Here is a 26,820-nt window from a genome sequence, read left to right on the forward strand (position 1 = left end):
ACCTTATTCCTGATAGTAATCGACTGGATCATGTCTAAGGCTACTAGTAATAAGACTAGAATAAGATGGAATGTTTTTAACCAACTTGAGGACTTGGAATTTGCAGATGACATATGCCTTTTAACATAAAAAAGACCACACATGCAACGCAAAACTGAAAAAGTAGCAGAGGCAGGGAAGAAGGTCGGACTTACCATAAACGTCAGAAAAACTAAGATAATGAAAATAAATACACCAAGAGAAATGGGAATATAACTGGGAGGCACGGAATTAGAAACGGTAGAGAAATTTAACTACTTAACGGGCAGTATTTTGAACAACAAAGGAGGGACGGAGGAGGACGTAAAACGGAGAATAGGAATAACTCAAAACGCATTCAATATGCTAAGGAAAATGTGGTCTTCACGTCAAATGACAAGTAAAACCAAGATAAGATTATTCAACAGCAACGTGAAGACTGTGTTATTATACGGAGCAGAAACTTGGAAAGTGTCAAGAAAATGTATCGGACAGATGCAAGTGTTTATAAATAAAAGCCTAAGGAAGATTCTTAACATTTACTGACCAAAGTGCATATCAAACCAAGAGCTTGTAACGATTAGTTATTTACATCGTTACTAAAATATTTATTCCAATAGGAACTAGGTATGCAACCAACTTTACAGACAATTGTATTGAAACTTGCAGTTGATCGACGACAAAATTGGTAACTTTTGGGGAATTCGGAACCTAGAAGTTGGTTTGTGTGTCAATACGGCTTCCGGCTGACGTGATTGTCATTGCAGAAGGGGCTATTCGTCACTTCAATCTCGGCTGTTGTTGAAAGCACAACCATCACACCAGTGGCCATTACAAAGAATATAAAATTTTAGTTGAAATGTTTGAATAGAATATAAGTTTACGTGGGAAGAAGTTGTTTTGTTTTTGGTTGTTAAGTGTTTTGAAAAGAAGAGGTTTTTTTTTTGTTTTCCAACACCTTTTTGAAGAGTAATGGGTATGTATTAAAAAAATGATGTTTTTTCCTTAAATAAAAAATAACCCTGTTATTCATTTCAAATATCTTACATATATTATCTTTAAATGAATTGTTATTCTTCAATCATCAGATTTGCAATACTTCAATACCATCGCACTTATTTTTTCTACAGAGAAAAGAATTCTTTCTAACTATATACTTCCAGTTCAAAATCAGTTTGGAATCAATGACCATTCTCATTCTCTCATTTATATAACTCCATAAAGTAATCTTGATTACCAGATTCATATTTACTTGTTCAAATACTTCCTTATAGTCGTTTAAAAAGGCTCTTTCCAGTCAAGGATAATCAAGGTCAATGATACTTCAACCATGTACATCAAACTCAGTTTTTTACTTAGATTTTTTCTCTGTCAAGTTCTGATAAGGTGATACACCTTTTTGCAGAGGCCCTGTTTCTTGTGTGGTCAAGGCAATCAGCTGATCAAGGTTTGTTTTTTTAGCCACTGGTGGAGACCAAGATTAAGTCATTTTTTTGGATATGGAATAGACAATCATTTTGGGTTCTTTTGGCATTGGATGGATTTTAGTTTTTTGTTTTGCGGAGATAGATAGTTTTCCCGGTGCTAGGAAGTACCTCTTTGTCGCACCTCATCGTCGTACCTTCTGGTTGGTGAGAAGTACTCCCCCTAAGGTAGGGAAAACCGGAAGATACCTTACTTGGCTCTCCCGTACTAACTTGACTGGAGTTTGGAGAAGCCACAGGCCTACTTTTTGTAGAAACGACAGGTTTTTATTATTAAAATTTACATCTTCAATTCTTTTACACAACATATTTCAACTTTAACATTCTTTAATAACATAAATAATCTTAATAATCATATAAATTCATTTTTATAAAATCAATTAACGTTATCATAATCAATATTTTTCTTTCCAACAAATTTTATATGTCATTTTCATTATTGTATTTTTTTTATTTAAAATAGTCCGGAGATCATAACCTATCTGGTAAGATACTGTGCACACTATCTCGGTTATTATCACAATCTATCAGTATTGTCCGGTTTGTCATTCCGATCAGATGTGGGATTGTCAACCAATATTGTAATTCTCCTTAATAATAAGTTTTTGTACATACATATTTAGATCAATTAACTGTCTTGGTATAATAAATTCAATACATTTCCTGTTTATACTGTAATATCTGTGTAATAGACAGGAGCGTACTAGCTTAGTACGTCCGGTGGTTAGCTAGTTTGTATAAAATTGTATATAGGGTTTATAGGTTTTTATTTCATTAAATTTGTTGGTTGTACATACTTATATGTTTTATTATCCTACCATTTTAATAGTATTAGTTAGGTACAGCAATATAGGTCACGTGGAGAATAATATATTCAATTCTTCCCTGGCGCCCTTATGCATTCTCAGTAATATCTTCTCGGTCAGTAGTTCCTTTTCATTTCTTTCCTTATTTTAATTTAGTTTCTAACACTCCAGTACTTCATTAGGTACCGTCTTATTTCGGGCGTGCAAATACGGCCTGATCCTCCCCTGAGCCCTACTGTTTAGTCTCTTAAATATCCAGCTAGCCTATTTCTGTAAAACTTTAGTCATTTATTAAGCTACCCCATTCAAACAGAAAAATCATACGTTACAAGCTATGGACAAAAACTAACAAGGTACCTGACAATATGCAAAAGGAAATGGAGTTGGATGGAGGTCAATTCTTCCCTGGCGCCCTTATACATTCTCAGTAATATCTTCTCGGTCAGTAGTTCCTTTTCATTTCTTTCCTTATTTTAATTTAGTTTCTAACACTCCAGTACTTCATTAGGTACCGTCTTATTTCGGGCGTGCAAATACGACCTGATCCTCCCCTGAGCCCTACTGTTTAGTCTCTTAAATATCCAGCTAGCCTATTTCTGTAAAACTTTAGTCATTTATTAAGCTACCCCATTCAAACAGAAAAATCATACGTTACAAGCTATGGACAAAAACTAACAAGGTACCTGACAATATGCAAAAGGAAATGGAGTTGGATGGGGCACACACTAAGAAGACCTGATACAGACATAGCGAGACAAGCCCTAGAATACACACCACATGGCAAGGGAAGACCAGGTAGACCCGTAGAAACGTAGAAAAGAAGTTTGGAGAAAGAATTTGTTGCTATTGGGAAAACCTGGGTACAAATAAAGATTAGTGCAAAGGGTAGGACAGAATGGAGGCAGACAGTTGACGCCCTATGCTCCGCATGGAGTGAAGAGGAATAAGTAAGTACCCATGCTCTAACCGTGTTCTTAAGGTCCTCGACTAACTTGTTCTCCCATCTAGTTTTGGGTCCTCCTCGTAGTCTGCCTGATACAGGTCCCCTGTTTCAGGCAGATACAGGAGATAATTTGCCAATTATCTTGATAGCTGCTTCTGGATTTCTTCTTTCTATATATGCACATCCACCTGAGTATCTGTGCCTTGATAAATCTAACGATGCCTTCTCTTTTCAAAAGTTCTCTTACTTCGTGGGCCATCAGTTTTCTAAACTAATTATTACCTAAGTTTAGTGGGCCTGCTATCCTCCGAATCATTTTTCTTTCTAGGATTTTCAATTTTTCTTCATCTTTCTCTAAATTTTCAATTTAGTATTCTGAGTAAGCTTCTTATCTTTGAGGAAGTTGTATTTCCAGTAGGTTCTGCTTCCTGCCTGAAATCTTTCATTTAGTACTATGCTGCTATCATTAGTACCATTCTGAGACCCCAAGATATTTAAATTGTTTTACCTTTTCAAACTCGTATTCACCAATATTTATACTTGCCACGTTATTTGAATTTTTTCTTGACCATATTAGGTGTTTTGTTTTGTTTTGATTTATTGCTAAACCTCTTTTAGATGCTTTCTTGCATAACTTCGCAAATTCTTCCTTTAAATTGTTTACATTCTGCTAATCAATGCCATATCATCAGCATACGCCTTCTATAGCGACATTAAATAGTGACTTTGATAGAGAGTCGCCCTGTCGTACTCCAGTTGCTATTTCTATATTTTTTGTGATTTCGTCATCGGTTATTATTGTTGCCATCGATCCTTCAGTTATATTTCATAACCAAGAGGTATTTATTTAAGCAAAAATAAATCATGACAATAAAATAAATATTACGAAAAAAAATCAAATTACAAAAAAACTTCCGAAAAGAGGTTTGAAGGTGAATTGATATGGTCCAAAACGCGATGAGTGGCTCAATAAAGACATGAAAATAAAACTTGGATTCTTTAGTTACAAGAGCGCCAGAAGATCAATTCATTTCATATATATGTTGTTTTGAAAAGGAATGCTCGAAATATTCTGGACAGCTGGTCTTGTGTCATGATGATCGTCACTGTCCTTAAAGGACGAGGAATATGAAAAAGAAGAAGAAGCTGGTCTCACTTAGCTTCTATTCTAAACAAACCTAATGTCAAAACAAGTCTGTCTACCGCCTCTCTACGGTGAATTCTTCAAGTATTTGTGTATGTGGCTCACACGAATTAAAATAATTTCGAAAAACTGATGGTGTTCGAAATTATAGAGCGGGATAAAAAGGATGAATTTCGAAAGAAATCTTTATAAGTTACTGTAGTGTTATTATCGTCCTCATCGTCTTTATATAGTTCCTCTGGGAGACTATCTATTCTCGGTGATTTGTTACTAGCTAATTTTTTAACTACGGCTTGCAGTCAGTTTCTGGTAACATGCTTCAAGTCGTCAGTTCATCTTATTGGTGGCCGGCCTCTTCTCTGTAGTGCTTCTTGTCTTGACATCCACTTGACAATATGTCTTGTCCATCGGTTGTCAGATAATCTGGCGACTAATCCCAATTACATTTTAGCGATGTGATTCGTTCAACAGCGTCTGTTGATTACTTTTCTACGATGTATTTCTTCATTTGGGATTCGGTGTCTCAGCTATATTGAAATATTGGAATATTTTGCACCATACACAAGAAACTAGATATCTCTGAATGCTCTAACTACAGACAAATTACGCTCCCAAACGCAGCATATAAAATACTCTTCACTATAATATATCCCAAGTAGGGACCATATGCAGAAGGAATAGTAGAAAAATATCAGGCTGGTTTCAGAGGTGTTAAATCGACAATTTATCAAATAGCAACCCTGAGATAACTTTTAGAAAAAATACTGGAATATAGCAGAGATACTCACCATATCATTTATTAACTATTAATAGTCGATGATAACAACATTTTATTGCTTTGAATTGACAAACTAAAAATCAATAAAAAAGATTATAATTTCTCCCTCTTGCTTAATATTCCTAGAAATTGATGATCCTTTGCCGGTAAAGTAAGTGTCTCGTCCCTAGTTGGGACAATCATCACGCGCTCTACGTACAAGTAGGCTCTTAAAGTACGGTTTATATGAGCTACGAGATATTGTCGCGATTTATCGGTGATGTGATTGATCAATTTATTTCTCCAAGAAATCGAAGAATAGAGTATTTTTTACACTCTTCAATAAATGGTAACGATTTTTCATCATATTCCGTCGTCGATAATTATCGACCCCATTAAAACTGTAGGCATGGAGGAAGTAGTACTGTCAGTATTACGCGGATGTTTAGTAATAAAAGAAAAAAAAATCGAAGTACCACAAAGTAGGTTTGTAGACATCATCCGTGCCCGTCCCAAGATTTTTTCATTTTGCAAACTTTCGAGTTATTTCTTCTTGTACACCGTACGTAAGGCACCAATTTTGTTTTTTGTTTATAACGGGGTTTCGGTCTGCCGATAGATCAAACTCCTGGTATTTTCTTACGAGCTCAATATACATATGCTACATCTTTTTTATTTCTGTCGGATATTGTTTGCTCTTAACGAGCCACAAACACGTGTCACTCACTCAAAAAGTTCAATGAACTCACTCAAAAACTCTCGAGGGGTTTGTTCTGATACTTTTGCTATTTCGCCTTGAAAAACAAAAACAAAATAAACGGAAACTCTGTGTCTCTGAACAGGCAATATCACAAACTAAGAAAATTGTAGCAAGAAATGGCTGCCTCCTGTTAACACGTTCAGATCAATCGGTAAGATTCTTCGAAATTGATTCAGGGACGGCCAACACACACGAGGATAAATTTAACCAACTTAATTGTTTCGATAAATTGCTCACATTTATCGCAACGTCTAAACCAACTAAGTCTGTCAGACGATCTCTTGATGCCCTATTAGGGCAGTCAATGAGGGGCATTTGGCTCCGAATTCCATCCTACTACATCGATTTACTTGATATTTTCACAGCAAATAGGAAATAGCTCAAGAAACAAAGTCTACCCTATGCCGAAGTGTGGTTTTATCTTGGGGGTGGTTCCCACCCCTTCTCGGGGGTGAAAAATGTTTTAGTTAAAATAGCCACGGAAGAGGCTAGAGAACCTAATTTTAGGCAAAACTGTTCTATAATTATTATTTTTTTGAAAATTCAATACTTTTTGAGTTATTCGTGGTTGAAAATTGGCCATTTTCGTTGAAAAATGACACCTTTTCGGACGGATTTTTGAGAATACCTTAAAAACTATGCATCTAACAAAAAACTATATAAAATATTTCTGTAGATTATAAAAAAGCAAAGAGATTCGTCCCTTCATAAATCTTCTAGTTAAAATACAAAGAGGGATATGGTAGGTAAGAAGAGTTTGTTTTTTTGATGCATGCTCAAATCGGTGTATTCAACTGAAGTAACAGAGAAACTGTCGGTTTTAGGTGTATATTGATACTAATAACATTTGTAGTGCTTTAAAAGACCTTTAAAATGAGCAATACTAAATGTCGATTACATTCAAACTAAGCGAGATATTCTGCAAAAAATTTGATGACTAATGTATTTTAAGAAGAAATGAGAAGTATGTTTAACCCCTCATCCATCAGAATTTAAATACATCGTTTTCCTTCTACATTACTTTTTATTGTAGTGTTATTTCTATGTTTAAAAAGTTGGACTGGATTAAAATGAATGGTTTTTGAACAGTGCATTTTTAAATTTTCTTAAAATCTTCCTTTTCCTTCATGTAACTCGAAAAAGATAGGAGAAACGAAAAAAAGATACCACACATAAATGTAGGTCTTTTTCAGATAAAAATTTCCTTTTTATTTTTCATTACTGGATCTTTTTTCATTTTCAAGTTACATGGAGAAAAAGAAGATTGTTAAGAAAATTTAAAAATGCGCTCTATAATTTCATCTTTTTTTTCAAAAGCCATTCATTTAAACCCGTCCAACTTTTTGAACATAGAAATAAAATATAATAAAAGGTATTGTGGAAGGAAAACGATGCATTTACATTTTGGTGGATGGGGGTTAAAATTACTTTTCATTTTTTCTTAAAATACATTTGAGTTGTCAAAAAAAATTATAGAACAGTTTTTGTTTAGAATTAGGTTCTCTAGCAAATTCCGTGGTAATTCTAACCAAAAAATTTTCCACCCCTAAGAAGGGGTGGGAACCACCTCCAAGATAAAAGCACACATCGGCATAGGGTAGACTTTGAATTAGGAGATTAGGCCCAAAATTTTATTAAAATCCGTGCAGTAGGATAGAATTCGGAGGTAATATCCTATTCTTGCTCCCATTGACTGGCGTATACAGGGTGTTTCATTAATAATTGTCCATATAGTAACTGGAGAAACATTAGCACAAATTACGAAGATTTAACCCAAAACAATTAAATAAAATGTGGTTCCTTACTGAGCTACAGGGTGTTTTATCTAAGAATTCAAAAATTATTTTTGCTCAGCATTTTAAAACTATTCGACGTATCCTTTTAACGCTTCGCAGAAAGTGCGACTACTATACACCCCACTAAATTATGATAAACAAACGTTTCTAACTATTACCAGAGGCGTACGACAGGGGATAGTGAATGGTTGACCCTTCTCAAATTCTACGCCAATGGAGGAATTGCTATTTTAGTGCCATTTTTAGATTCTGCAATACTTTTTACGTAAATAATATACTCTTCATTAGTAACGATAAAGTCATTAGTTTTCGAGATATTTGAAGTTAAATATGAAACGGCACAGTTATTTTGATTCATTTATGATATGTATGATTCATATGATTAAAATTTAAAAATTATTTGTACCCAGTATTTTAAAACTATTTGGCGTATCCTTATCATACTTGGCAGACAGTGTAGGTACTGTAAACCCTACTAAATTAAGATAAATAAACTTTTCTAGCTACTACCAGAGGCGCACGACAGGGGATAGTGGCTGGTTGAGCCTTCCCAAATTCTACGCCACTGACGAAATTGCTATTTTAGGGTAATTTTTTGATTTTTCAATACTTTTTTTTGTAAATAATATACTCTTCATTCGTAACGATACAATTATTAGTTTTCGAGATATTTGAAATTAAAAATGAAGCGACACAATACATTAATCAAAATAACCGTGTCGTTTCATTTTTTACTTCAAAGATCTCGAAAACTAATGACTTTATCGTTACGAATAAGGAGTACATTATTTTCATATAAAGTATTGGAGAATCCAAAAATTGAACTAAAATAGAAATTCCGTCAGTGGCGTAGAATTTGGAAAGGGTCCCCCGTCGTACGCCACTGGTAATAGCCAGAAACGTTTGTTTAACATAATTTAGTAGTTTGTACAGTACCTATACTTCCTGCCAAGTATAAAAAGGATATGTTGAATAGTTTTAAAATGCCGAGCAAAAATGGTTTTTAAATTTTTAGATAAAACACCCTGTAACTCAGTAAGGAACCACTTTTTATTTAAGTGTTTTAGGTTAAATCTTCGTATTTTGTGCTAAGGTTTCTCCAGTTACTATATGGACAATTATTAATGAAACACCCTGTATACACTCTCTCGTCCCTAGTTGGTATAATCCTAACTCGCGCTCATACATAAGATTATTGCACTCTTAGAAGAAATCTCGCAAGTCGTCAGTTTTAAAGTAAACACAAATTGTAAAATAAACGTGGTTGTAAAAGTAACTCTGCTCGAACAAAATAAAAATACTCAAACTCAAAATCTACTCTATTATTTAAACATCGAATTTTACCCACTTTGGCCAATATTAATTAGAGTCTTTCATAATTAACCACTTAGAAGTTTAGTTCTTTGCTGGACCACCAGAAATACTTATCCTGTTTGGCCTAGTTATTCCTTTTACACGCTGTATATCCTGTGTATTCTGAATTTTAAAGTAAGAAAGAAATGGAGGATGTTTTAATTAACAGTGCAAAATAAAATTATTTGATTAATATTTTATTACTCTTATTAAGCTCTAACACAAATCCTTATTAAATTGGGTAAATATTTAATCTACTTCTGTAAGGCTAGCGGTGATATTATTTAATTATGTTTTGATGGAGATGATGAACTTTTCTTTAATTAATAACATAGTTAATATACTGCCCAACAACTAAGTTAATTACAAGAGGGTAGGTAGATTTCTCTAAATTAACAGGTAGTAACTGAGACGTGATACAAAAAAATACATAATCATTATTAATAATAGGTGATTTATTTAGAGATACTTTTTTGGTGTGGAATTGATGGGAGATCGTGCATGAATCAGATCACCTAATGTTGCGTTTTACTTAATATTGTTTGACATTTTTTCATCAAGCAAAGACTTTAGACAGCACAGCGTCTAGAAATTATTCAGCTGTATAACGAAACAAGAATAAAAACCGCTAAACGCCGTAAAAATGAGTGGCGCATACAATATTCCAGCTACAAAAGAGCTGATATATGAATATTACGTGAATGTATGAATGAATATTTGCTAAATTTGAAGTAAACGCGACACAAAAGAGTAACTTTGATACAGTTTCAAATTTTGAAACTCTTTTGTGGCGCGTTTACTTCAAATTTAGCAAATATTATGAAAAAATCTTTTAAAATAAAACTATAATTTTGTTTTGCATCAAATTGAAAATACATTGTCGCGTCACGTAATATTCGTATCAGATCTTTTGTAGCTGGAATATTGTATGCTCCACTCATTTTTACGGCGTTTAGAGGTTTTTTTTCAGGCATCAGGAGTTTTTCAAAGTTATTTATAAATTAAATGTATAAAGGTGAATGCAATGTTTCTCGATTACACGTTAAGCTTTATAAATGGTCGCCTTTGTCGCATTATCTCCCAAATGATCTAGTATCCATCGAATGTACACTAGATTTTTTTCTATTCGAAATATATTGAAAAAAAAATGTTGGGATGGCCGGTAAACGAACTCGAATGCCCGTTGCCAGATCAAGTTTAGCGTCGTAATCACTACAACTACATAAACCATTTAGGAAATAATCGTTAATTGAATTATACTTTTGTAGCTTAATAACTTCTAAACGGCTTAACTGATTTTGATCACTAAACATGATAGGTCTGGATCCCGCGTATGAAAAAAAAGTTGATTAATAGCAAGCTGAAAATTTGTTAATAGCTTGAGGGCGTCTAGTCGGACAAACTTTGATATATGGGAACACTGGAACAGGGGAAGTTTTAATTGTGGAACAGGTTAAAAATTTGGAACGGTCAGACCACGAAAACGGCACATGTATTTTGTCCGACAGAACAGACTTAAACTCTCCGAAGAGAGATTAAACTCTCATGCAAAAATCAGACTGCTATTTATCACCAAATGGGCGTTTTAATGAGTGGAACATGTAGAATATGTCAAATGACAGGAATTATGACAGGTGATAAATAGCAGTCTGATTTTTGCATGAGAGTTTAATCTCTGTTCGGAGAGTTTAAGTCTGTTCTGTCGGACAAAATAAATGTGCCCTTTTTGTGGTCTGACCGTTCCAAATTTTTAACCTGTTCCACAATCAAAGCTGCCCCTGTTACAGTGTTCCCATATATCAAAGTTTATCCGAATAGACACCATTAAGTTCTTAACAAATTTTCAGCTTGCTATTAATCAACTTTTTTTCATACGCGGGATCCAGACCTATGAGTTTGAAACTTATTGACAAGTAGTATCTGATGCATCTAAGGTCAAATATGATAACTGAAGCTATTACAGGAATTATTGAGCTTGAAAAGCCGTTTTTACCACAAGAAATAGATTTGATCATACCTATGAAGCCTATAACTTAAAAATTCGAATTTTCCCGGATATGAGGTATACACCGTTAGACTCGTCTAGAGTCCTTCTACAAACGCACAGTTATTGGCGCAATTCGTAGGTTAAAATTTTGAGTAATTGTCGAAAAACCAAAATTTTCAAAGTTTAGTTTTTCACTTTTTCGGCTATACTGAGCTGTGTATGTCTAATCCTGACGGCTTAAGCAGGCCGCGCACTGAATCGGCACAGAGCGATCGGCTCGGCTAAGATGTCGAACGTTCTTAGGCGGTGCGCGGTGGCTTATTTATTTCCATGTATAGCAAAATCTGCCGATTGCTCTTAGCCGAGCCGATCGCTCTATGCCGATTAAGTGCGTGGCCTGCTTTAGACACCACTTGAAAGCTTAACACAACACTATTGATTTGTGTTTTTGCGGTTCTCCTATCTCCTTGTGAACCGAAGATATTATATACCCCCAAAAAATATGCCGTTTTGTACCTACTAAGTTCTATACCTGGCTAATGGGTGATCAAAACTCACAAACTACACCGGTTATTAATCGGCCCTGACCCCCTCTTCAAACACAGAAAAAAAATTCCGATCGGTTTAACTTTTCCACACACATACATACATATCCACAAACATTTTCCCTTTTTTAAATAGAAATTGAGTCATAATTCTGAGCTCGGTAACTTTTGAACGGTATAACCGATTTTCAAAATTGGACATGCGTTGGAAAGGTAATGATCAGTACTATTAGAAGCCGCAAAGGTCGGAATTAAATTCTTGAAGTTTTTGGGATTTTTGGGGACGAGACCGAAAAACAGACCCTAAATAGGAAGGGCCGTAAAATCCATACCCTTAGACCAAAGTGGATGGTTGACATATGAATGGATGAGTCTTTTCCTGAACTTTAAGATGGGAGTTTACAAAATTTTCAATTCAGTCAGATTTATAAAATCGAAAATTTCGTGTATATATAGTGTCGCGTGTAGGGGGGTGTGGGTGTGCGCCACTGGCGAGAACTGCCGTTCTCTGGTAAATGGTCGTTCTACGAAAAATATGTTTTATGCGCTTAGAGCTTAGAACTTATGGTCCATATAATCGTCCTATCAAAGGCAAAATTAGCTATATCATCAGTAATTTTAAAATCCAGTTTTCATTTTTGGATATCATGCTACCAATTAGATCATATTCAGTACACACTGAAGAAAATATAGCGGCCGTAGCGGTTAGTATACGTGAAAATAAAGAAGAATTGATTCGTCGCCGCTCTCAACAACTTGGCTTGTCTTATGCAACAACTTGTAGGGCCAATTTCTCATATCGAGTTCAACTCCAGTTTAACCTGAACTTCTAGTAAACGTCAGTTTAAAGTCAAAATCGTCTTTCTCAATTCCCGTTCAACCGATGGCAGTTTAAACTTGAACGATGCTTGAACGGTGGAATTCGGCCGTTCAAAGATTTCAGAACTCAGTTCAGATGATTTCATGTACTACGCATGCGTTGTATTAACACGAAACGCTGTCATAATATAAATATATCCTATTTTATTTTATTAAGCCTAACGATAAACGATAACATTATTTGTGTTTTTATAATATTTATTTATAATTATTAAAATGACTATTTGACTATAAATACTTAAATTTAACTTTATTCAAAAACAGCATAAAAAAGGTAGTTCAAAATGGCGACAGTTTTTACCTTTTGCCATCTATTGGCATTTCTCGAAAGCTGTAGAACGACACTGACATGAACGCGCAATGAGAAATGCATTCCAAACAGAACCGGAGATCACCCGTGAACCCGGTTCAACTGAACCATAGATTAACGCAGGTATGAGAAATCGACCCTTAGTGCGTATTTTGCGTTTGAATCTAGGTTTAAAAGCATACAAAATTTAATTAGTGTAAGATCTGAAGCCCACCGACCTTCTGAGTCGTCACCGTTTGAATCGATGAGATCTTGATAAGATTGCAGAAGATCCAATGTTTCAAAAAAAAATTTTACGATGAGACCCATTTGTGGCTTAATGGGCATGTGAATAAAAAAATGCCAGTATTTTGGACTATGAGCAACCCGAAGAGTTGCCATTACATAAAAAAAAAACAACTGTTTGGTGTGGTTTATGAGCTGGTGGAATCGTCGGTCTTTATTTCTTTACAACAGAGGCTGCCTAGAATGTTACTATGAATGGAGACCGTTATGGCGCCATCATAACGAATTATTTATTATTTGGTGCCTGAAATTGAAGCTTGTGGTCTTGACGAGATTTGGTTACAACAACATAGCGCCACTTACCATAAAGCACGGCTTTACTGCGAGAATAGAACGGTTCAGTGAATAATTTATTTCACTATTCCGACCTATGAATTGGCCACGTAAATCCTGTGATATCACATCTCACTGGCTAACAGGCAAACAGGCTACGATTGAAGCATTAGAGGCCAAGATTACTCGAGTCATTGGTCAAATACCATTCAAAGTGCTCGAACGCGCCATATAGAATTGGAACTTCACAAAGGACTGGTTCTTCTTCTTCTTCTTATTCTTCTTCTTCTTCTTCTTCTTCTTCTTCTTCCTTCTTGTATGTAGTTAAATATTAGCCTCCTAAATTGTTTAAGTTATAGCACCATCTTTTTCTTGGTCTGCCAATACTTCTTCGTCCATTTGGTGACTTATCTCGTGCTATTCGTACTATCTTATCCTCTGCTATTCTACTAATGTGTTCGTTCCACTCCTGTTTCCGTTTTGTCACCCATCCATTTATGTCTCCTACATTGCATGGTCTTCTTATGTTTTCGCTTCTCTCCTTATCCAACAGGCTTTTCCCTGATATTCGTCGGAGTATTTTCATCTCTGTTGTTTCTAGTAGTCGTCTCGTTTTAGATGTGTCAGGTTTTGTCTCCGCTGTGTATGTAAATATAGGTGTAGTTGCTGTTTTATAGATTCTTACTTTTGTGTCTTGTCTTAGGTGTTTGTTCTTCCAGATTGTGTCATTAAAATATCCCGCCGCTTTACTTGCTTTTAAGCTTTGTTGTCGTACTTCCTCTTCAACATCTCCGTAACTGGTTATATCTATTCCCATATATCTAAACATTGCTTCCTGCTTTATTATTTTCCCATCAGTTTTGATTTTACATCGTAATGGGTATTTAGATGTTGTCATACATTTGGTGTTTTTCTGCTGATATTATCATATTGTATTTCTTGGATGTTATATTGAAGATATGTGTTAATCTTTGGACCGTTTTTTGTCTCGGCGCGGCGATTAATGCGGCGTCGTCTGTATAACATAATATTTGGATTTCTTTGTTCCTCATTCTGTAACAATGACCTTTACGTACTGCTTCTATTATTTCATCCACTATTATATTAAAGAGCAGTGGGCTGGTTCTTTTATATGCCAATAAAGATTTTTAAATAAAATTAATTATTTTCATTGTTTTTTCTTCTTGAAAAAAAGTATCTCTAAAAAATGAATCATCCGTTATTAAAACGTGATAAGAAATCAAGAACGGTATTCAAATAAAAACGCACAATGTGTAAAGAATATCTGTGAAAATACAACTACAAAGTCTTTTAATCGATGGTAAAATTTTACGTAAGAGAGAGCCGTAGATTCTGGAATACTGAAGTCCTACCCAATTATGTCGTACAAGCCCGTATATTGGAATATTTGCATATGGTGATTTACTTTGTTACGTTGCATCAACAGCAATTGCTATTGTGGGCATTAAAATCAGAATACGACGCAGTCTAAGGAGATACAAAATTTAGTTAACAACCAAAAATGTGAGAAATACAGACCGGACTTGATGACAATTGCATACTGGTTGCATATTTTGCAAATAAAAGCTTTATTTGTTGTTTATCCATATTTTGTAATATTTAACATATTATGGCATATCTTCTGCCAAAGTGATTATTGCGACGACGCCGCAATAATCGCCGAGACAGAAGTCCAGATCTCCATAAACCATCGAAAACATGTACTTCCATAATCGAATACAGGCAAAGATAAATGGAAAACTAACACAGTTTATACCAGTAAAAAAGCGGAATCAGACAAGGTGACTTGTTAATCCCACTGCTCTTTATTAAAATAATGGACGAAATAATATAAGCAGTACGTAAAGGACATGGTTATAGAATGGGAACAAATAAATCCAAATATTATGTTACGCAGACGACGCCGCATTAATCGCCGAGACAGAAGACGATCTCCAAAGATTAACACACATCTTCAATACAACAGCCAAGAAATACAGTATGATAATATCAGCAGAAAAAACCAAATGTATGACAACATCTAAATACCCACTACGATGTAAAACCGAAATTGATGGAAAAATAATAAAGCAGGAAGCAAGGTTTAGATATCTGGGAATAGATATAACCAGTTACGGTGATGTTGAAGGGAAATTACGACAACAAAGTCTAAAAGCAAGTAAAGCATCGGGATCTCTTAATGACACAATCTGGAAGAACAAACACCTAAGACGAGACAGAAAAGCAAGAATATAATATAAAGAAGCAATTAGACCAATATTGACATACACGGCGGAGAAAAGACCTGACACATCTAAAACGAGACGACTACTAGAATCAACAGAGATGAAAATACTCCGACGAATATCAGGGAAAAGTCTGTTGGATAGGGAGAGAAGCGAAAACATACATTTGGTCTTTTTCTGCTGATATTATCATATTGTATTTCTTGGATGTTGTATTGAAGATATGTGTTAATATTTGGAGACCGTCCATAAGAAGATCATGCAATGTAGAAGACATAAATGAATGGGTGACAAAATGGAAACAGAAGTAGAACGAACACATTAGTAGAATGGCAGAGGATAGGATGGTACGAATAGCACGAGATAAGTCACCAAATGGACGAAGAAGTATTGGCAGACCAAGAAAAAATGGTGCGATAACTTAAACAATTTAAGAGGCTAATATTGAAGAAGAAACAGGCTTTAAAGCCTACATACAAGAAGAAGGAAGAAGAAGACGATCTTCTACCAAATTTGATTACCAAAATAAAAATATTAATACATGAGAATAAATTTTAAAAGTTTAGTAATACCGGACGCTGACAAGCTGCCACAACACAAACAGTTAACCAGATACAATAGGTTAGCACCTCTGGATGGTATTACAATTGATTAAAAACTACCCAGTAGTGTGTAGTACATTTTAATCCATGGTGTTACTGTATTGTATGGAAATAAATTATAGGTATGGTATGTTTAACAGTAAATGGTTGAGTTCAATTAGTTACCACCACAAACATCCTGGATTAACCGATAATAGTATAAAAGGCCCGGTTTCAGGTATAATTTAAATATGTTTTCTGGTAAAATGTCTTTGCTTTATTATGTGAGTACCGTCTAGTCAGTGTTAATTGTCAAAAGACCAACTCTGTATACCTCGGTTGCTTATCGCTCCGGGTGGGTCTTAACAATGGGCCAGGTCAGATAAATTTAATAATATTTACGACCGCACTAATTGAACTCAACCATTTACTGTTGAACAAACCATACTAATAATCTATATAAATAAAAATGAATGTTTGTATGTATTGTTATGCTCTACTTTATCTCTTTTATTAGATTGATTAGCAAATTTTTAATTTAATTAATTACTCAATTAATTTAATTACTGCCTATGTAAAACAAAACCAAATTCAAATTAAATTTTCTAATAAACTTTATTCTTAGGGCTAATTTTGTATTCGATGCAATACCTTTGATTTGTGGCTTCTAGTATCTCTAGTTGCTTACTCCTTCCAGGATAAAACAGGGAAATTAAACAAATTGAATATCATATAAATGTAATCTATTATTTATTTATCCAATATGCCGTATAAATAAGATAAAAAAAATAATAAAATCTAAATTTCTTGCAACAATTTCTTACTTAATAAATCAAGCTTTAATTCCGATGTCTCCTTGTTTTAACAAAAAAAAATTATTTAAATAAATCATTATTTATTCATACTAAATTTAATAAATTTTACTTTTCTCCTTTTGAATTGATTACTTAAAGTTGGAATGACTAAATAAGTTATAGAACTGTTCAATACAAAAAAAAGCATATTTGGTGTGGATATAAACAAGCTCTCTCCGTTTCGACAAATGATTTGACTAACCTTTTTGTTTCTTCACTCCTTCTTGTCCCAGATGGCGTCGTCCTTGATTCTCCCTCACGTACTCTTTGGATGTTGCGACAAGGTCCCTCTCGTCCAAACTGCTTCAAAAACAAACAAAACCAGGACTCGCTCGAATTCTCTACTCAGTTTCTCCTTGCTCGATATCTTGTGCAAATAGATAACAATGAGCTACTAGTTCTAGACAGAACAAAGGAATCTCCCTCGGACACAGGAAAATTTTACTTCTCAACCGGTCAACAATTTCGTTTCAACTTGATTCTGCTCGTAAAGGCCGATTTCACCACTTTACACTGACTTCTCACTTTTCAAAAACTGGACTGCTCTCTCCCTATATTCATCACAGAGTGTCTATCTTTTCTCTCTGAAATTCCGACTCCACATTCTCATCCCTTCCATCGATATTTCTCTACCAATCAAAAACAACCTCTCTACTCAAAACATCCATGCTTTCCTTTCATAAGAAAACCAACTTAATTTGTATCCAACTTTCCATTTTGTTAAAATTCTAAGAGATATCAAATTACTATCGTTTTTTCAAAGAACTAAACAAAAAGCCTTACATTCTAAACTCAATAAAATTTAAAAAGACCAAGTTTTCACTCTAATGGCATAGTGAACATCCCACCAGAATGAAAACAATGGGAACCTTCTCTGGTTACACCTCCGAGGCTTCTACAATTTGCAAGCCATATGGATGCTGAGACTAAGGAAGATGAGGGAATTCTACAATTTACAATTCACGTCCCATCTGCTCAGCGCGATAAAGTTCCAACGAGAACGGTTCCCTTCATACTCCACACAGAGTAAATGTAAATCAAAAATGAATAACCATTTTCAATTTCGTTGCAAAACGAAAATACAGCCGAACCATATTCTAGTCCAATCAGAGAGTGCTGCAAGTACCTCTACCGGTTTCGAAACTTATTAGTCTCTCATCAGGAGGCACATATGCTGCTCTCCCTGATCCAACCAAAACAAACCCCAGCGTGCAGTCCCGAATTGCAACGAACGAAATGGCATAGGTGCCCTAGCGGCAACTGCTAGCAAAAAGACTAAGTTTTCACTCTAATGGCATAGTGAACATCCCACCAGAATGAAAACAATGGGAATCTTCTCTGGTTACACCTCCGAGGCTTCTACAATTTGCAAGCCATACGGATGCTGAGACTAAGGAAGATGAGGGAATTCTACAATTTACAATTCACGTCCCATCTGCTCAGCGCGGTAAAGTTCCAACGAGAACGGTTCCCTTCATACTCTACACAGAGTAAATGTAAATCAAAAATGAATAACCATTTTCAATTGCGTTGCAAAACGAAAATACAGCCGAACCATATTCTAGTCCAATCAGAGAGTGCTGCAAGCACCTCTACCGGTTTCGAAACTTATTAGTCTCTCATCAGGAGGCACATATGCTGCTCTCCCTGATCCAACCAAAACAAACCCCAGCGTGCAGTCCCGAATTGCAACGAACGAAATGGCATAGATGCCCTAGCGGCAACTGCTAGAAAAAAGACTAAGTTTTCACTCTAATGGCATAGTGAACATCCCACCAGAATGAAAACAATGGGAACCTTCGTGAAGGTTCGTAACGTGATGGGACGTGAATTGTAAATTGTAGAATTCCCTCATCTTCTTTAGTCTCAGCATCCGTATAGCTTGCAAATTGTAGAAGCCTCGGAGGTGTAACCAGAGAAGGTTCCCATTGTTTTCATTCTGGTGGGATGTTCACTATGCCATTAGAGTGAAAACTTAGTCTTTTTTCTAGCAGTTGCCGCTAGGGCATCTATGCCATTTCGTTCGTTGCAATTCGGGACTGCACGCTGGGGTTTGTTTTGGTTGGATCAGGGAGAGCAGCATATGTGCCTCCTGATGAGAGACTAATAAGTTTCGAAACCGGTAGAGGTGCTTGCAGCACTCTCTGATTGGACTAGAATATGGTTCGGCTGTATTTTCGTTTTGCAACGAAATTAAAAATGGTTATTCATTTTTTCAATAAAATTTGTTTATCGTTTAAATCTTCTACGAATTATTTACAAAAATCCTATTGATGTTCACAAAACGAAATAACATGAACTTTCCAATATTTTCGAACCATTGTCTGTAAATCCTTTCAAAAAACCCATTAACGAAAACCACATTAACGATTTCACTTTCCTCGAAAAAGCACTGTTTATTAACTAAAATAGACTCTATACAATTTTTGGTCATATACAGGGTGAAGAAAATCTATGACCATTCTATGACATATGGAAAAAACCATTCTACAATAGTATGTATGTATGTATGTATGTACCTTATAGACTCGCAAACTATGAATTTCATCATATGATGACCTAAGCAAATTTGTCGTTGTCGCGGCTCAAGGCGGCGGCGTGCGGCGGCGGGACACTAGAGATTTGTCGAGGTTCGAAGAAATTAACGAATTAAAATTAAATAAATTTTGCGATATCGTAAGATTTGTGAAAAGTGGAAAATGGCTATAGCTGGGATATACCTAGAGGCAAGAAGATACAAAGGCAGACGAAAAAAAAGATGGTTGTTTGACGTAGAAGACGACTTGAAAACTATGAATGTAAGACGATGGATAAGAAGAACATAAGGAAGGCCTAAATGGAAGGGCATAGAAAGACAGACAAAGACCCATCAATGGTTATGATGTAAAAAGAAGAAGAATAATTAAAAATACATACAATACTTAATTTTCTCCCTTTTATCACCTATCCCTCTTTCTTAACAACCATATTAGTAATTTAATAATTTTTAACCAAATGTTCGATAATTGACCAATTATGATTAGACCAGTTATCCCCGCCAAGCGTCTACCGGTGTCACTTCTTACTCAGTAAACTCAGTTTTTTGGGAGTTTGCTGAATAAACTTTGAGTGTCCATGTTTCGGGCAAGAGAAATTAATCGTGCATTGAAATACCGCCATCGTTTTATATTTACGCACGGCAAAAATATTGCTTCAGAATGAAGCAATGCTATCAGAATGAATTAAATTGATACTTTTATATTGGGAAATATGTAATATTTTCAACGAAAACTTTTCGTTTTTAAATTTTTAAAAGTCTGTGTGTTATTGCGTTGCCGCTCCTGCAATACTTAGAGCAGGTGTATCGATGGATTCTTATGTAGTTTTGGCTTCTGAATCCAAATCTGAAAACGGCATTTCGATATCTCTAACCGTCTTTGAGATAATCGACCTCAAAGTCTAAAATGTGACGTCACAATCCGGTTATTCCCTACCGACGCACTAAACGTCAGCTCAAATGGTTGATTAGGAAGTAGGCTACTTTTCAAAAAGCTAAACATCAAACTCAATAAGTTACGAGTAGACTAGTAATAATTATCTAGTAGTTTTACAAATGTTTGACATTTCTCTTTTGACATTTCAATTTGTTCAGCAAAGCATAGTTTATTTACATTTGAGTTTGACACTTCGTGAATGTCAAACTAAATTTTAAATTAAGTATTAATAAAACATCAATGACATTTGATAGTGAATTTAATTATTATATAAAATTAATAAGATGTTCAAAAATACAATTTGAGTATATTTTAAAAGCAATAATTTATTAAGTAGGTATATATTTACGAGTATACGGTCTACCCTTTATGATAAATGGACTGTTCCATTTGTAATGAAATTGAAATACAGGGTGTTCAGAAACTCTACCGACAAACGAAGTTCCTCAGTTAATTTTAAGACAATTTAACCCAATTCATCTAGCCCGAAAATGCTTCCTAAAGGAGCTAGAGCTATTTGAAGATGGCGTCTGGTAATTAGTTTATCTTAAATATCTCCAGAACGCTTCTATTTAGAAGAACGAAAATTGGTACACATATTTATTTTCCAGGGATAAATCGATTTCATTAATTGCAAATTTCTAGTACCGGTCATAGGCGTCCGTTTGGGTAGGGCATCAGTTATATTATCGCATAACTTTTTTGTTTTCAATTTTTAAGCACTTTTGAGTCTGGATTATTAAAATGAAAGGTATTATAGTACTAAAAGGTACTCTTACTTTAACTCGATATGATACACCGTTTTCTATAAAAATCGATTTGAAAATTTTTCGTTGTTTGAATATCAAAAAAAAATTTCAATAAAAAAAAACTATTTAGAAAAACCAAAATTGGGACATTTATTTATATTCCAGAGATGAATCGATTTTATTAATTGTGAATTTCTAGTACCGGTCATATGCGTCCGTTTTGGGTAGATCGACGGTTATTTTATCGCATACCTTTTTTGTCTTTAATTTTTAAGGATTTTTGACACTAGATTATTAAATTGAGGTATTCTAGTATTAAAAGTTACTCTTGCTTGAAGTTGGTAAAATACGCCGTTTTTTTTTCATTTTCAATTTTTTTTTCAAATTCAGGAAACGAAAAATTTTCAAATCGATTTTTCTAGAAAACGGTGTGTCCTACCCACTTAAAGCAACAGTACCTTTTAGTACTAGAATACCTCACAATTTATTAATCCAGTATCAAAAGTGCTTAAAAGTTAAAGACAAAAAAGTTATGCGATAAAATAACCGTTGCCCCACCCAAAACCACCACCCAAAGTCAGCATAGATGTTATCGATTTATCTCTGGAAGATAAATATATCTACCAATTTTCGTTTTTCCTAACTAAAAGCGTTCTGGAGGTATTTAAGAAAAACTAATTACAAGACGCCATCTTCAAAGAGCTGTAGCTCCCTTAGGAAGCATTTTCGGACTAGGTGAATGTGGTTAAATTCTCTTAAAATTATCTGAGGAATCTCCTGTCTTCGTTTGTCGGTAAAGTTTCTGGACACCCTGTATAGTCGGTTCGCTAAACTCGACACAACTGGCTAGTGAATTTAGTAGGTAATTTTTTTGTTTTTTTTGCGAATTTTGCCAAGGTTGGCAAAATTACTAATTATTTAGTTATTATTAACTAATTAGTAATTATTTTTTTTTGCTGAATTGGCAAAATTTTTGACTAAAATCACTTGCCAGTTTTGTCTGAGTTTAGCGAACCGACAGTATATGAAATAATATTGTTTGGTATAAAAAATTATGGTCTGATATGTGCAATTCTAATGGAAAAAATATTTGAAAATTTTTCTCAAATTATGGATACCAACAACATTTTCATTTATAACTCTTTTATTTTTAATTTGACGAAGAAAAGTTATTCTTCATAAAAAGCTATTCATATTCTAAGATTTATGATGCTACCAACATATTATATAAAGTTTTATTAATTTTATACGAGGTATATAAAAATATAAATTTAGATCAAGAGTAAACTACCTTTATAGTTCATAACATTTAAATTAGAATGATATAATTGCACACTAAAACATAATTATTAATTCTAAACTACTTTTCATAATAGCAATTTTTCCATATTACGAATTAAAATACGTAAATAAACAAAGTTTTTGTTATGATAATGCTCGCATTTTCAGCTTGTTTAAGTATTTTTTTAATGTTCTGTTAATTTTTATTTATTGAACTTTGACATATTATTGATTTATTTCTAAATCGGTAAGAAGTTCGCAGGGCCAGCTAGTATAAAATATAACATACAATATTTATGACTTAGAAACTTTGAAATGTCGAAGAGTAGAAGTGTATTACACGTGGAGAGAGATACAACTTGCTCCAATTGATTATGCAGGGAAAGATTCAAGGAAAAAGAAGCATAGGGAGACGCAGAATATCGTGGCTCAACCTGAGAGAATGGTACGGATGTACATCAAACGAACTTCTCAGAGCAGCCGTCTCTAAAGTCCGAATAGCTATGACGATTGCCGACCTTCGTCGCGGAGATGGCACTTGAAGAAGATAGGGTTTAAACCTAAATGATATGGTGCGAGCCTTAACACGTCATATATGTTATTTCTAATAACGTAGTGAACAGCAAATTAAACATATTTCGGTTAATGTCATTTTATAAACGCATACAGATCTAGTCTGTATGTCAAGTCATCTGCATAGTGGATGTTATTTACTGTTTGCCCCTTATCTTGATACCTTCTAAAGAGTGTGATAAAACGTTCGCAAATATTACCTCCGAGTAGACTTTAAACAGTATCGGTGATAGCAGAAAACACTGTTTGACACCTCGTTGAATTTCAATTGGCCTTGACGTGTTACCATTGGTCTTTTTGATTGCTGTCTGATTCCAATAGTGAGAATACCAAGAATTTCACCAATATGTCGTTTTATTACGTTTATTTAATTTTTAAATATCTCAACGAATTCCACAGATTCAATAAGAGGCATTCCTCACGTCAACGTTGAAATAATATCTTACGAACTAGTAGTTAGACTTAATAAATGCTAATTGGGATTTTAATGAAGGCTTTTTTGTAAGCTTTTGGCATTTTTTATAGTAATAGATAGCAATAAAGGTTAATAACAAAAATTTTAGCCACCTTTGAGCTTCACATTACAAAATTAGTTAGAATGTTACAGGGTGTTCGATAACACAGTGGCAGACCTAACTTATGTTTTTTAAATGGAACACCCTATATTTTATTTTATATTTGAAATCCTGTTAACTTCTCCATCACAAAAATATAAAGGTTTGTAATCATATACAAAGTTATAACCAATTTTGTATGAAAATCGTAACAAGTTTAACTTCCCGTATAAATAAAAATAAGCACAACAGCAATGGTTTATTAATGCCATATTTTTTTATTTATTGTCAAAATTTTTAAGAATTATTGATATTGCTAATTTTCTTTATATCAAATACAGGGTGAGTCAAAACGCAAGTACATTATTTTCTCAGTAATGTTAAATGGAAGACCCTGTATTTTATATCATTATTGAAAAGTAACATTAACGTACTTTAATTTTTTAATAACATTCCCTATGCCCAAATTTATTAGTTTTCGAGATATTTTCATTTTTCAGAGCAAATTATTTTAGGTGTTTAAATTTATCTAAATTTTAAGTAAGCCATGACTGGATTGTCAATTAAAGATTACCGATTATCAATCCGGTAATCAGTGTAACACTGTAGCAAATAAAGAAATAAAAATAATTTATTAGTAATACATTTTACAAACAAAAACACAACCACTACATGCAACATTTTTGAAACAATTACAAACTATCTTTTTATGTAAATGCAACAAATAAACAAAGAAAATTAGTAATAAATTTTATGAAAAAACACACAAACACAAAATACAATATTTTGTGAAGACAATTAAACACTACTTTTGTATGTAAATGTAACAATGTAACAAATAAAGAACGAAACATAATTTATCAATAATACATTTTGCAAAAAACATGTTTTAAAAAATTAGAAGCTACTTTTAATAAAATGTTTTTAATATTTAATTACATAAGGTGTTCAAAATTATCTCCTAACACATTTATGTACGCCTAAAAACGATCATTGAATAAGCTACTTACTCTACGGAGCATTTGTAAATTAACACATCGAAATACACTTTGTGTTCTGTTTTTCATCTCATCCCTTGTTGTTGGAGCTATTTTATAAACTTCATTATTAACGTATCCCCAAAAAAATCAGTCCAGTATATTAAATTCTGGTGGTTTGGTTGGCCACGCTACTGGTCCATTGAAAAATGAAAATATCTCGAAAACTAATAAATTTAGACATAGGGAATGTTATCTAAAAATTAAATTACGGTAATGGTATAATTCAATAGTGATATAAAATACAGGGTGTTCCATTTAAAATTACTGAGAAAATAATGTACTTGCGTTTTGACTCACCCTGTATTTGATATAAAGAAAATTAGCAATATCGACCATTCTTGAAAATTTTGACAATACGTTAAAAAATATGGCATTAATAAACCATTGTTTTTTTGCTTATTTTTATTTATACAGGGAGTTGAACTTGTTACGATTTTCATATAAAATTGGTTATAACTTTGTAAATAGCCTGTATAACATAACAAACCTTTATATTTTTGTGATGGAGAAGTTAACAAGATTTCGAATTTAAAATGAAATATAGGGTATTCCATTAAAAAAAAAACAAAAGTTTGGTCTGCCACTGTGTTATCGAACACCCTGTAACATTCTAGCTAATTTTGTAATGTAAGCTCAAAGGTGGCTAAAATTTTTGTTATTAACTTTTATTGATATCTATTACTATAGCGGAGCTATTGAGCTTTACCCTACTAATCAATCACCCTGTATAATGGATTTTTCATCAAAATCCATTATTAATTATTTCACTGAAACGAAATAATGAGAACAAAAAATTGTACAATTGAGTCATGTACCCCATCATGTAATTCAGTGTGGTCCAACCTTTTAGTTGCGGGCCGTATTAAATTTAAAATTATTATGAAGGGCCAGAGAACTAGACTCGTTCAAAAAAAGTTTATTTTAAAAAATAAAATACAAACGAAATATTACTTACAAGTATTTTATTATGGTTTACAATTTACATGTTATGTTTAAAATTTAACATAAAATAAAAAAATAATGGGATATTTGAGGCAAGGGTTTATCCTCTACTAACTTTTGCACATTTATATCTATGCTAGTCGTAGTGAGTCTAATACACGCTTCCAGAGAATCGTTTTCCATGCGATTACGTGTTTTAGATTTAATATGCTTCAAAACAGAAAATGTACTTTCACATATATACGTACTACCAAACATTGAATATAGTTTCCAAATAACGAAGTTTAGGAAAACGATCTTTTATAGGTTTAATGTGTTTAAGTGAGAGGTAATGTCTGTTAGAAATTCCAGTTCATGAAGAAATGTTTGTTCTTAAGCTTTGTTATAAACACGACCGTGTTAATAACAATTTCCGTTTCAAAAAACAGTAAGATCCCTTTTCTAAAAGAAACAAAATTTCTTAGGCATTTACTTGCACTCAACCAGTTATCTCTGAATGTCCTTATATTCAGTATTTAATTCCTCCAAGAAAGAGATAAATTTTAGGTGTCGCTGAGCTCTGTTTCCTCCTCTTAAGCTGTACTATATGCACTACAGTTTTCATAGTATCGTTGATTTTAATTATCTTTCTGCAGAGAGCCTCTTGATGGGTAATGCAATGAAACATAACACAGTTAACACAATTTTTCCTCATAAGTCCAGCCAATCCCGTTATGCGTCCCGTCATTGCTTTTGCCCCGTCGCGGTGCAAACGCAAGAGCACTTTTGAAAACCGCCTATATTTTTCACAGCGTCACTAACTGCTTCAAATATATTTATACCTTTGGTCCCGCCTTCCATGTGGTGCAGTTTTAGAAGTTCCTCAGTTACACAAAAATCTTCACTGATGCATCTAACAAAAATTAATAGCTGATTTTTGTCAGTAATATCAACAGATTCGTCTAGGGCTAAGGAGTAGTACAAACAATCACGAACTGTGTCGACCATTTTTTTAAATACATCAGTATTCAGCTCCTCAACTCTTCTAGATACAGTTTGATGGGAAACTGAAACACATTTAAAATTGTTGACCATCTTTTCATCTCCAAAGGATAGCGCCATTTTAACGGCACACCGCTTGATCATTTCTACATCTCTAAATGCTTTTTTACTTTTGACAAGCTCTAAACATACTTCATATGATGCGG

The 26,820-nt window shown here is 33.9% G+C and overlaps 1 protein-coding gene across 1 annotated transcript in view; it reads right to left on the minus strand.

The window, feature by feature from the left end:
* The window catches only part of LOC114339254 (uncharacterized), a 265,488-nt gene that overhangs the window by 10,197 nt on the left and 228,471 nt on the right, over positions 1 to 26,820 (minus strand). The gene's annotated exons all lie outside the window — the stretch shown is intronic.

This window comes from Diabrotica virgifera, chromosome 8 (assembly GCF_917563875.1).
Source record: "Diabrotica virgifera virgifera chromosome 8, PGI_DIABVI_V3a".
NCBI lineage: Eukaryota > Metazoa > Arthropoda > Insecta > Coleoptera > Chrysomelidae > Diabrotica > Diabrotica virgifera.